A 13408-nucleotide genomic window follows, 5' to 3' on the forward strand; every position below is an offset into this window, starting at 1 on the left:
TCGTCTTCGCCCTTTTTAGCTTTACTAACTATTCAAGAATGTAGCTAATATTTACAATTAACAATATCCATTGGCTTCTAAGATGTTAATAGAGGAAATACTTTGATGGCTGGTCATACTCAGTCTCTAGCGCAATGAAACTAAAGAACGATTCTTGTTCAATTGTTGGGTTTGGGAGGATTTGAATTAAAAAAGTATTTTATTTACAATGGAATACCTACTCACAATGATGTCTTTGGTTACTCATATGTCCCAAAAGACACGCCGTGTTCAAAACGTGGTACCCTTTCGGAGATTGGTAGTGTAGTATTTATGATCCTTTGAGTTCTTTGACGCCATGCACATTATTGGCTAAATGCGTTATGCATTAACTCAAACAGCAATTAAAAACGTGTCTTAACAAACGAAAATGCGACGTACTTTCCTGATTATTCTTAAAATGAACAAAAAGTTTCAATGCAGGGAAAGAATCTAATTGCCGTGATGTCCCGTCTAAACGCAGTTTGAGAAGTTAGATGAAGACGCCGTTAGGGAAAGTTTAAACTCTAAAGACAACATATTAAAAGTTTTTACGGTCATAATAAAAATGGAAAAAGTGCTACTCCCATTTTAATGTTTAATTCCACATTCAAAACTTTTGAATTATGTTTTTTGTCAAATGTAAAAAACGTCGTAAAAGCGAACTTTACGTCTGGGATAAAGCTGGTTTATAGAATGGCCGCATTTAATCAATGTCGTGATGTGAAAGTATAACGCGTTAAAATTAGATGAAAAAGAATCAAAGCCTGGCCAATTTTGTGTGAGAGTAATTAAAAACACCGAAACACTGTTATTATTTAAAGCAACACCTAAACGCGAAAAGTTAGAGGGATCCGAGAGCATAAAAGTTTTATGAATCATAAAGATGTTGATTTAGATGCTGGCATTGTTTTGGTGTTCGTGTTAGATAAAAGCTGTTTGGTATTTTGACAAACAATATATTATTCCACCTCGTATAGGTGTACATTTTATACAAACGCCTCGATTAAAAAGCTGCATCAGGAACGGAAAAATAAACCTTTTCGCATCATGCTCAAAACGTGTGCACCACGAAAACCGGGGGCAGTATCTTTATTATTATTATTATATTTATTACACCCATCGAGATACAAATGAAATATAAACCGTCACCCTACACAGTATTCAACATTAACTTAAGTTACACAAAATGTACGAGTAAGTAGGTATATGTATGTTTGTCTACTCCACTAAGGTCCACTTTTTAGATCACAGCACATAATTAGTTTTCCTCCCAACATTCGCCCCATGTTAAAAACCCGTCTTTATTTAGTGAGCAGAACACGTTATTGATGCCCCACCACGCGACGAATTTTTCGATAGAGTCTTTCGATCTGTACCATGCGAGTTCCGTGATTATTCTTTTCTTGATTCGGGTAGTAAATATGTCTTTAAAGTTTGGTGTGCGTTTGTCGTTTTCTATGTCTTTAATTGTAATATTATAAATGGTACTTTTTGCAAAAGATATTAGAAAATTTGCTAAGACTTCGGTTTCCTTTTTTCCATACAGAGTGTCCAAATAACCTATTATTTATAAAGCTCGATTTGAGTCGTAGTAGAGTACTTTGCATATAGCTACATGTTGAGTTCCACATTATAAAGCAACATATTTTCGGTCAATTTCTACATGTACACTTCTATCTTTTTATTATACCATGCTTCTATCATTAGAATGTAGAATACATCTATAAAACTATCCTTAGATTCTTTTAAAACTAAACAATTAAATTATTCTATGTTTAGGATAAATACACAAATATATCATAATCATAAGCAATGAATTCCAGTAAACATATTTCCTGCAGTTTTATAAAACCCTGTAGACAAAATTCTCGAATAAAGGGATTATACGTGTTATTACAGGATTCGGCGATTAAATCGATTTAAACACAGAACATGGATACTTTGAATTTTCCACAAATACCTAAAACTTATACCGGTTACGTAAATGGAGAATGTAATTACAATAAGCATCACTCGTTCGAGATTACAAGACAGAACATCATCGACAAATACATATCTTGAACGGTTAGTTAAGTTGAAGAGAGCACTTTGAGTAGATATAAAATTCCGTTGCAAATTATGCAAATGGCATCATCAAAGTTGAATTTTTATTCGAATACAAATGGCACTGCTCCACCTCGCTTACGTGGAATGATTTAATTTTTAAAAAGTAACGTTACAAAATGACGCAATTGGTCACGTAAGGGGGTTAACAATGGTTTACGTAACGTTAACGATATGATCAATAAAGTTTGATTTACGTGACAAAATTCATATTCGCATATGCTATAAAAGTCGTTAGCTTTTGTTGTACACAGAGAAAGTGCATATATAAATTTCATATGACAGTGGTCCTCACATTTGCATGAAAAGGAATTGTAGTTCTACATGGAACGTTTGTTAATTTTAATATTCAAAAATACAAAATGACTGTGTTTAATGATCAAAATTCGAGGAATTCCTTCATCATTATATGAACGATCTTCATTTAATAAGTAATGATATCTGCAAAGCATTTTCTTACCTAACACTAGATTTGTAATGGTTACTTCTTCAGTCTTCAGTAACAAGAACCCAGAGGTTCACATACTTTGCTATGAAATTTCTTTACCTTTCCCGTAAAAAAAAACTTGTCACCTACCCAGATGTACGTCGTCGTTCAAATTAAAAGGGACCATTTATTAATCGTAGACACGTTTTTACTTTCACATCAGTTTAATTTATTTTTACTAAGTCACTTAAGCAATCCATTCTAATTTGTCATATTTTTATTATAAAATTCTGAGCAGGTCCTCTTTTTACACCGCAATATCTATAGTAAATTATAATTGTATTGAAATTCAATTTATGGTATTGTAAATACATTCCGAATGGACTTACGAGGTAATTTATTTATAAACATTTTGTTCCTAAAGGCCAAATTTATTCGCGCTTTCCCGAACCCTGAAATCTTTCTTGAAATTCAACTTTCCTCGGGTGACAAAAATCAAAATTCGAATATGAATTTCACCCCACGTTGCACGAAAAACAAGCTATGTATATTTTTTTTACCCAAAATCGTCCCGAAACCTTATTTTCATGCCTACTTTCTGTCAGGAAATATAAGTTTCCATGACAGAGGCAGAGCAGACTACGTTTCCTGCCGCTTGTCACTTTACTGGCCGCACCTCTCACTTTACCGGCCGCACCGTCACTTTACCGATCGCATTTATGACATATCCAAATGTCTATAATGACACTGACAGATTGACATTAATCAAAAGTTCTATATAAAAATTTAAATTTTATATTAAAATACGATTTCGGGTAAAATTTAATAACAACTATTCCGGTGTGGTTACGACTTCCATAACTCAAATGGCGACTAATAAGTTAATAAACTCAGATGAATATCTTTAATCGAAAATTCATAATATTTCAAATCCCATTTTTTTTAGTATGTAGATTTACAGTTTCCACGCTGCTGAAGTGACATACCATATTCGCAGTTGTAATTAAATGCCCGAACTGAATATGATCCAAATTCCCGACGTCTAGTCTCCCGAGCCCCGGCAACCGGAATCCATTCATAAAACAATGCTCTACAGAAATTAAACGCCGCAGACAAGACTGGCTGAATTTCCACCACGGTTTACGAATACCATTCCACTAATCAAATGCTTTATTGGGAAATCGGCTCTCAATATTTCGGCACCCTATAGAATTTCTATGATATGCGATGTCTAAACAACTCTAACCTCTTTTTTGAGTTGTCTGCCAGTTGGCAGGTACGTTGTCTGGGCCATTCCGATTTTTAACATTATCTCCTTTTCACTCAACCATCAATCGTCTGATATTACTGTGGCTAAGTATTTACTCTTTTTTCTTGTTCCAATTTGTCTCCCCTCACCCTTACGTCCTTACTTCCGCTGCTAAAACATCTTAAAATCTTTTTGTATCAGTCCACTTCCCTTTCACATTGCTTCGCTTACACCAATAATACCCAATCTGTTTCGTTCCATTTCCCTTTTCATGTTTTATAACGTTTGGGCTCCTATTCGGGACCTATCGTTCCATGTCTCTATTCTTAGTCTTAGAAATATCAAAATCTAACTTCACAACGAAATTTCGAAAAAAATGTAAGTGGTAATTTAGAGCTACCGTTACATCTCCCACCCCATGTCTAAGTTAGATCAGTTTTAAATTAACAGGGCTTTTTCGAAAAGCATGAGAATTACTTAAATCATAGATGAGTATCATTTCAATTTGTTTGTTTGGTGTAATTCTTCAACTAATGACTCTGTCCGCAGTGGAGGAATTAGTCTTAGTCACATGACGGTTTAAAAAATGCAGTATATTGACAAACTGCACGGTATATAAATACTTGACACCGATTTCCATTACTTGACTTAAGCTTCACTTAAATTAAAGTCGAATCAAGTCAAGTAACTTGAAAATGAAGTAAGTGGCGAATCGTAGGTCTTTAATTTACTACAAAACTATGTTTATTCGGCATTATACCTTTCTGATCCAAAGTCCATACAGTTCATAACAGAGATTGTATGAGTTCCAACATACCTCCAGAATTGTTTATCACATTGCATTAGGGAAGTCAAACTTAGAAATCACAGAAAAATGAAATTTTTTAGGTAAATGCATCTTTTAAATAATCCTTTAAGTATTCATAACTTTTTAAATTTTCTTTTTTCTTAGAAAATCAAGTAAAATATTTTCTTTTCTAGTGACCTTCGTACTAGTTTTGGCGAGATGTTTGTTATAAACGCCATTTATTTAAATAGCATAACTTCATGAGACTACTTTTTGTAATAAACACTGGTTATGAGTATAATCCTTAGAGCACACAGTACATGGACTTAATAACCCTATGTATTCCATACAAAATGGGTCGTCACGAATAGGGGTAGTCGTGGCCCGTGGGTATGTGAACCTCAGGGTAAACTAAAGACGTGTAAACACAACTCGGATTTTAAAGAGCATCTTCTATAGCAATCGAGTAGTAGAGTAGTAGAATTGAATACCCTTCTATATGTCAACAAATATAAGAATAGGTTTGCCTATTTGGCATAGGTATGTGATAAATGAATTGAAGTTTGTTAATTTAATTTGTTTTACCCTGAAACTGAAATGTACTGTATGGTCTGAGAGTCTAAGGAATAATCCATCAAATGTTATTACCATAGAGACGCGTCTTGCCTTTTTGGATAAAAAAGGTTTTCCTCTTGTAAAGTCGGCCCGGGGACATATGGTATAGGACCATCTCAACAAACAAAATCTGGTTGCGGCCGTTTACAAGAGTCCCCAATGGTGGATATATACAATCATAATTATTAGTTCGCTATATAGAGCATTAAGAAATAGCCAATAGAAACAAAGGTATATGATTTTCGTTGGTTAACGAATTTATATCAAGGATGGCCAATTTTTATGCAAACAGAGATTGGAAACCCCCAAAAAATCTATAAAGGCAGGATGGGTCAAATGAGTCATCATTTGGATGGGATTTTCATTACTTACATAACCGTTTCAAACTTTCATAAATGGATTAATTTTTTATCGAGAAATTACGCTTTAAAATGTCAAAGCTTGAAAAATAATAAAAGCCATACAAAACCCAGACCTAACAATTCGCAAAACTTCAGAAATTATTATTCGGCATTAGGCGATAATCCTTTGTCGTAGTTCTTTGTATAGTGCGTTTTTGCCTTAACTATTTCAGTGACTAGACTAATTAACCACACATTAGGTACAAAAAACCACTTTAACTACCACTACTTCCCATATACAACATACAATAAGTGTTATTATGGCATGCTGGCCAGTATAGACGATGGTGTTTAGTTATCTTTTCACATAACTGTAGGAATTTGATAGGAATTTATCGGTAATTTAAAACCCGCTCTTTCATTTGATTCACTACAAAAGGATATAACCCATCAGTGTCGTAAACAAAACCACTCACTGTAGATTATGAGTGGTGCACCTAGGTCAAATTTCAATCTGAATTAAATTTGAGTTTTAAATTAGCTAAAAGACCATACGAAAAGTTAAAAAATAGTACTTTACCAGTTTATCCATCTTAAGAAATAAGGTTCGTGAACTCACCTGAAACAAAAGCAATATGTTAGTGGTTGCTAAAAAAAGAACATATACACATACATTTAACTTTTACGAAGGTGTGTGTTATTGTACAACATAAAAGTAGCATATTGCATCTGGCAGGCGTATTTAATTTAATTCAAAGCAAGCCAGTTAAATTATACCGGCGAGCCTACGGATTGCAAAATTCTATAAGGCACTTTTTGAAGTCGCTTTTGTTAAATGTTAAGTTACGACACTAATAATAACGCGAGTTTCTTTTAACTCGAAATTTTGTTTAGTGTCGTCTCGTAAATACAGAATTTGCATTGTGTGTATGTTGTTTATTTACTGTTACGTGCGATTGTATAATGACTTTCATTGGAAGAAACAGAAATTGGCCTCGGTATTTTTTATACCCGTAAACGGTCCGAAAATTTTATAACGGAATCCTAAAAAAAATCTTAACACACAAGATTCTTAGTATGAGTGAAGATTAAAATATAGGACACGCTTTTTAAAAAAAACAATTAATAAAATAATGTATATTTAGATACTTTGGTATTAGGGAGCATTTAATTACCTATGTGATTGGCAAATTCGACTCAAATGTTTACTCCTAAACTTAGTGTTACTCCATACGCATGGTCAAAGGTATCTACGCTTTCGCAGTAAATAATGGCAACTTCTCTATCAAAAGCATTAAAATCTAGATTAAAATAGATATCATTTATTGTGCAAAATCAACTAAATCTAAAAGATACTTTCCATACTAGCATAAACTAGAAAGTATTTAATTTACAGCTGTGTTAAATTCATCTTTTAGTTTGTCCAATTTGTAAAACATTCACCTGCTGAGCTTTTTTAAGTGATATAACAAATTTGAACTGCTAATGATTTAAATTTGGGGATTGAACAGTAGCCATTGCTTCTTGAATTTATGCGACTGACTTCCAATAGTTGTTTTGACACGAGAACTTAACTTTTGTTCTTAAAACATGACTTAAAACACTTTATATTAGGACATTTAGTTCCAAAGTATCATTACATTGGCACAAATAAGTTCGTTTGCTAATTTTAACTAAATTAGAGACAAAATGTGAACCTTTCAAAAGGAACATACTTCATAAGAAATCGAAACGGCCATCCATTATAAAAATGTGCAGCTTTGAGAGACTCTATTTCTTCACATTTCACTAAGTGTTTTTTTTCCTGCCTGTTAATGTTACGGCAGGGAGAGCTTAATGTTATTTACCAATTCTAACTTCTAAAGTTAGCTACTTTATGTGTACGTGAAGATTTATACGAAAACATCTTACGAAAACCTATGTATATGTCAACTCCTACATAAATGTCACATAACGCATAAAACATGAAGCTTTTGAAACGTATGCGGCTTACCGTAAGGACATTTAAAAGTTTCTCTTAGATAACTTGATCATTTTTTCGGCAGGTTCACGATCTACTTTCATTACGTACGGAAACACCTTCAATCTTAAACGTATTAATAGCCATAACCACGAATAACTTTCTGTTAACCCGAGATATTTTACAACACAAACACATTATAGGATGAGTGGTGCTTTAAAATTGCCCATGCATACTTTATGAGTTATGATCATTTGTCATAGAAGACGGAACCTATTATGATTTTCAATTTAAGTGGCTGATTTTAACGTGTTTTCCTAAAGGTCTTTTAGTGTACATTTCATTGTCTTCGTTATAACAATAGGTTCGCTGCGCTCATTGGACAAATACACGTCTAGTGCGCCAAAGACAGTCAATTTGCAACTTGTTACATAAACAGCTATCTAAGTTTTGTCTCAAGTTCTCGACAACCCTTTCATCATCGCAAATTTTGGTGCAAACGTGACATCTTGTGCACGATTGTCCACATATCCGTCAATTGGCCCTTTCGCTTTAAAAAAAGGGAGTGCTGATCCGAAACATGTTTTAATACGCGGCTGTCAAAGTTTTGCCAGTCAGTAAATAGCATTCACAAGTACAATAGGTGTTTCAATCGCATTCCAAAGACAATGTTTGGTCCTCCATTGAGAATACAAACATCCCAAGTCATATAACTTTCACATCGCTTTATCACGTAAATAAGAAATCATCTTCCTTCAAATTTGCCGTCTTTATACAAAAACCCTTCCTTATGCTCTAATTTCTACTGCTTACTAACTTTTAACACCTGTATAATCGATACTTATACAAATTACTTAGTCTCTTGCAACTGGCACCCACTGCTTTTTTTACTTGTCCATATTTTTCGGATGTGGGTATCGAATATTTTATATCCAGGTAGTTGTTATGCCACATTTAATTATGGTATAAGTTCTACTGGATTGAGCTGCACGTAACTTCGCTGCAGGATGCTTTAGGTGGAGTGGTATCAAGTATAATTTACCTTTGCATGTTTTATTGACATAAATAAGAAAGAGAGTGTTCATTTCCACGTTTTACTGTAACAACAACACTCTCCGACGCAGCTCTCTGCTCTAGCAAATGCATTTTCCTATCAACATCATTTGAACGTAAATTTTACACGTTGGATGTTAATTAAACATCGCGCATACGAATCATATCACATGCTTGGTGAAAAGTTGTACGAGGCCCAAAGGCATCAACCATCGCATGATGTACCAGCATAATCTTTTATGGCTTAAAAAAATCCAATTTGCTATGTTTGATCAATTTATTGTAAAACTAGTTTTTGTGCCCGAAAGTTTCACAGTTTACGATTTCATCAATCGATTTTGGGCCGCATTATCGACAATTTGGGGTCGTTGTGGTTTCGTGAAATAATCGCTTCTTACATCGAATGAACACGTTCCGCAATCATTCATTTTCTTTCGCATAATACACGAATTCGTCACAGACGAGTAAAGTTTATGAAAGAAAACCCTTCGTTGCGCGCCGACGTAATTAATTTAGAGACGTCTCCCTCGCGCTTCGAGATGACGTATGGGGAATGTTTCGTAAATATCGACGTACGCTATTCAATCGTATGAAAGGAACCCATCATTAACATTGTGTACTTACGTTAACGAGAATTGATATTTAATAGCAGGTGCAGTATTGATCGACGTTTTCGTAATGGTTAATACGGGTTTGTGTAGGGTCGATGGTTGATCCAAGGTCGATCTTCTTTTATATCCTCGAGTTCTCAACCCAGAACAGCTGCTTTACATTTTGCTCTTGTTATGGGTAACCGGCTCGTTTAAATTAGGTTGGTGTGTTGAAATTGGAACTGTTGGCTGGCTGCTGCCTTTAATTATTTTAATTAGGTGCGTAAAATGCGGCTGTAAAATGCCCATGTTTATTGCCCAAAGTGTGACGTTTCTTCAACTCGTATTCCCATATAGCACCTTATACCTTCTTGCATGCACCATAATTATAATCGTTCGCATAATTTAATTCAATCACTAACCGATTAATCAAAGTATGTAGGCAGAAGATGAGATTTTAATGATTTCATTATTGCATTTCTATGGGTGTGACGATAGAGACAGTAGTTTACTGGTTAGGTATACATAAACTATTTAATATTTTTTGAGATAATAAGCGTGTAAAAAGAGTGATTTACTTCGCATTAATCTTTAACAACAGACTTATTCTTCAAAGTCAAGTTACCATTTCGAAAATTTCCAATCCCCATTACTTTTCGTTCATGGCTGTCACATTATAGTTCTGAACACAAACTTTTATTTTTTTAGTCGAAATTTTACTTTCAGCAAATTAGGATAAATTCGCCACCAGTACTTGTACATTCTTCCGTGTTCTTAGGACTATAGGACACAACGTCTATGGAATAACCAAACTGGTTAGCCAAATTGGAGTCATTTCAATCTGCGTTTTAATTGCAATGTGTGTATCATTAATTAAAATGTTTGTAGTTGCCATGATTTGTGGACAACTGAAAGAAATCTATTCAATTCAAAGAAGGTTAGGAATTTTAGCCAGTAAATTCACGTAACCTTTTCAAATCTCATTGAAAATGAAGTGGAAATTGACCAAAAAAATAAAGAGTCATCTGTAAGTTTTGGTTTTTAGTCTGTTACTATAAAACATTCTCCTTTTACTGTAGAATTGATTATTTTGAGAAAAATGTATATAAACCCATAGTGCATCGGGCTTTTTTGTATATAAGGGGGATGAACTTTCCTTCTTGACATAAAATTTTGCCTTTCTAAACGAACTTGAAAATTCTTTAGCCAGTTAATTAACCAAAACAAACATTTTACTATGATTAACTTATACTTACTCCTTTTCTAATTTCCTGAAAATTGACTTTAAATTTTGATCTTCTGATTTGCTTCTCAAATTCAAACACAAGATTAAGTACCGTAGTTTTTCATCTATTGACGAAAAAATCAAATAGTGAAGAATTGCAAATTACATTTCCCTTTACAGATTTAAGATTTTCTCTATAAATTTCCAATTAACTAGATTAAATTTCGTGGCCACAGTTTTTTGAACCAACCTGAATTTAATATCGAATCTAATAACAAATGTACGCCACAATTTTTTACACATAGTTCACATAAAGTATCATCATAATGGTCCCACTAAATTGGAAGTTAGAAACTTTAACGAACTCCTTTACATGAAACTGATTTATTCTATTATCCAACAAATCCAATTCTATTGGATTTTAAAATGGTAAAATACATGCAATTTTAAGAACGTACAAACCAAAATTTTCCTTACCTCAATCAAAATATAATTTACGATGATTTTCTTATAGAACCTGACCTTTAATTTTACATAAATGGAATAACTTTACTTTGCATAAGACTGATTGGAGACAGTCCTCCTTACAGGGACAATAACTCAGAAAAGATAGACAATAGAGCTGCAACTAGAAACTCTGCCGTCGAAAAAACTTCTGTGAATTTGCAAATGATGCCAATGTTCAATTTTATTGTGAAAAGTGTTTACATATGTATTCAAAAATCCCATTGATCATGGCCCATGAATTCAATCAAAATCCAAGATGGAGGCTGAATTTTGTATATTTTAGTTAAAATTTAATAAAATTTGACCAATATGTTTAAAATACAAAGATAAGACCATTGCAGGGGCATACTATCCTATGAAAATTGCGCTTTTTGTTCGTGAATGTGACACTGTGAGAGATGCCGCCAACTAACTACGTTTTTAATGGCCGTTTGCACCGAGAAATTTAAGCGGAGCTTAGCTTAAGCATGTCTCAATAATCGTTGCCATGGATTTTAAGCTACGCTTAAGCTAAGCTCCTCTTAAATTTGTTGGTGCAAACGGCCATAAGTGTCGCCAACACAAATAACATTTTCCTAAGCCAACCCTTATGAAAAAAACGAAATCAAAATTTCAATCACAGGCCGGTTGTCATTGAAATGACCCGTTTACGCTCCATTTCCTTTGAGTATCTAGTACTTAGGTGATGTACCAAAAAGTTGGTCACCTTTTTTCAACACCACATTCTCACCTGCAACCTAATTGCGTTATTAACTAGAAAATAGTAGAATACCAATAAAACAATTTTTTATAGAAATTAATTGAGTTCCGTCTTACTCAAATTGCTTTAACATTTCTACAACGGCATTTTCTACGTTTAAACGACCTTTTAATTTAACGGGTCATTTTCAAAGTGCAAATCGTTGTCCATACAGAACTAAAAGGAAAATGTCAACTGCAAAACTCCATTAATCAATTGTCTCTATGGCAGTCACTTCAACTGGTTTAGTTAATCTTCGATCTCACCGTAAAGCGTCACGGTACTAAAATAAAAACGGCACATGCAAAACAAAATCGAGGTTGAATCTGGAATCCACCGAGCTACAAAGCGGCTCTAAACACAAATTCCAATACTTATGCTAACTAAATAAATCGTTTGCTCATTGTAATTTCATTTTTTCAATGTGATTTACACAAATAAAAATAAGTCAAAACAAAAATATTCTTTCTTTAGTTGAATTTAAATATTGACGCGCTGCAAGATACCGTGTAATTTAACAATTAACCCTGGGAAAATAAAATTGTACAGTCATAAAATCGGACAAGGCAATTATTAACAAACTCATGGAGATAATTTATTCTACAATTTCCAGACATACGGTTGTAGTTAATTATTACTCTTCCTTCGAGCTTTCCTCGCAAAATTGGTTTTTCTCACCTAATCTTCGGCAATAAAAATGGTGCTGGTACAGTCGGTCATTTTCTACATTCCTCCAACTCTTCAATATTATATTGTAAATAAATATCGGTTTTATTCTATGCGGGATTCATTATAAAATCGCTGTGACGATCACCGTGTATAATTATAATTGGAGATGATATGTTGCATATCGTCGGAGTTGGTCGCTTTTATTTTTAGCGCATTTTTGCAAAAAATTTTTTTTGTAAAAAGTAGCTTTTAATCTCACTTTGGCTGGCTGGCTGGCTGGCTGGCAGCAAATGTGGGCGCGTAGAAGAACTCTTGTAGAAAGGCAACGGGTGTACGTGTATCTACAGGGCCGTGAAATTTGTAAACCTTAGGGACATGGCTACATGATGTGGGGTTGGCGACATCTGGGCGTCATCCTCGAGCGTAGTATACTAACGTGAAGGTTTTTCACTTTTTTCCTATCTTCTACTACAGTTTTGGTCCGATTCTTTTCAAATTGGTGTCGTCGAAAGATGTTGTAAACGCGCACAACTCCTGCGTGGCGGAATTTTGTTTTTTGTCCTAGGGGCGAAATTAACGACCTTTTGCGAGGCGCGCGCGCGTCTTCGAGAAGTAGTCAACTTCGGGCGCCTTTTACCTTCCGTTGCGAACTCACGCGGTTTAACTATTCGTAAATCTCGAATCGCTGTCTCTCTTTCTCGTGTCGCCAATAGAAGTGAATTGCGAGTGAACGGACGTCGGAAGGGGTACCGTCAAAGGAGAATGTGGTAGCCCCCGACAGGATCTTCCTGATGGTGGAGTCAAATCTTCAAACGCGAATTGCGGGTGAACGGGACGTCGGAAGGGGGTACCGTCAAAGGAAATGTAGTAGCCCCCGACACGATTTTCCTGATGGTGGAGTCAAATCTTCAAACGCGAATTGCTGGTGAACGGGACGTCGGAAGGAGTACCGTCAAAGGGAATGTGGTAGCCCCCGACACGATCTTCCTGATGGTGGAGTCAAATCTTCAAACGCGAATTGCGGGTGAACGGGACGTCGGAAGGGGGTACCGTAAAAGGAAATGTGGTAGCCCCCGACACGATCTTCCTGATGGTGGAGTCAAATCTTCAAACGCGAATTGC

This window comes from Photinus pyralis, unplaced genomic scaffold (assembly GCF_008802855.1).
Source record: "Photinus pyralis isolate 1611_PpyrPB1 unplaced genomic scaffold, Ppyr1.3 Ppyr1.4_LG2, whole genome shotgun sequence".
NCBI lineage: Eukaryota > Metazoa > Arthropoda > Insecta > Coleoptera > Lampyridae > Photinus > Photinus pyralis.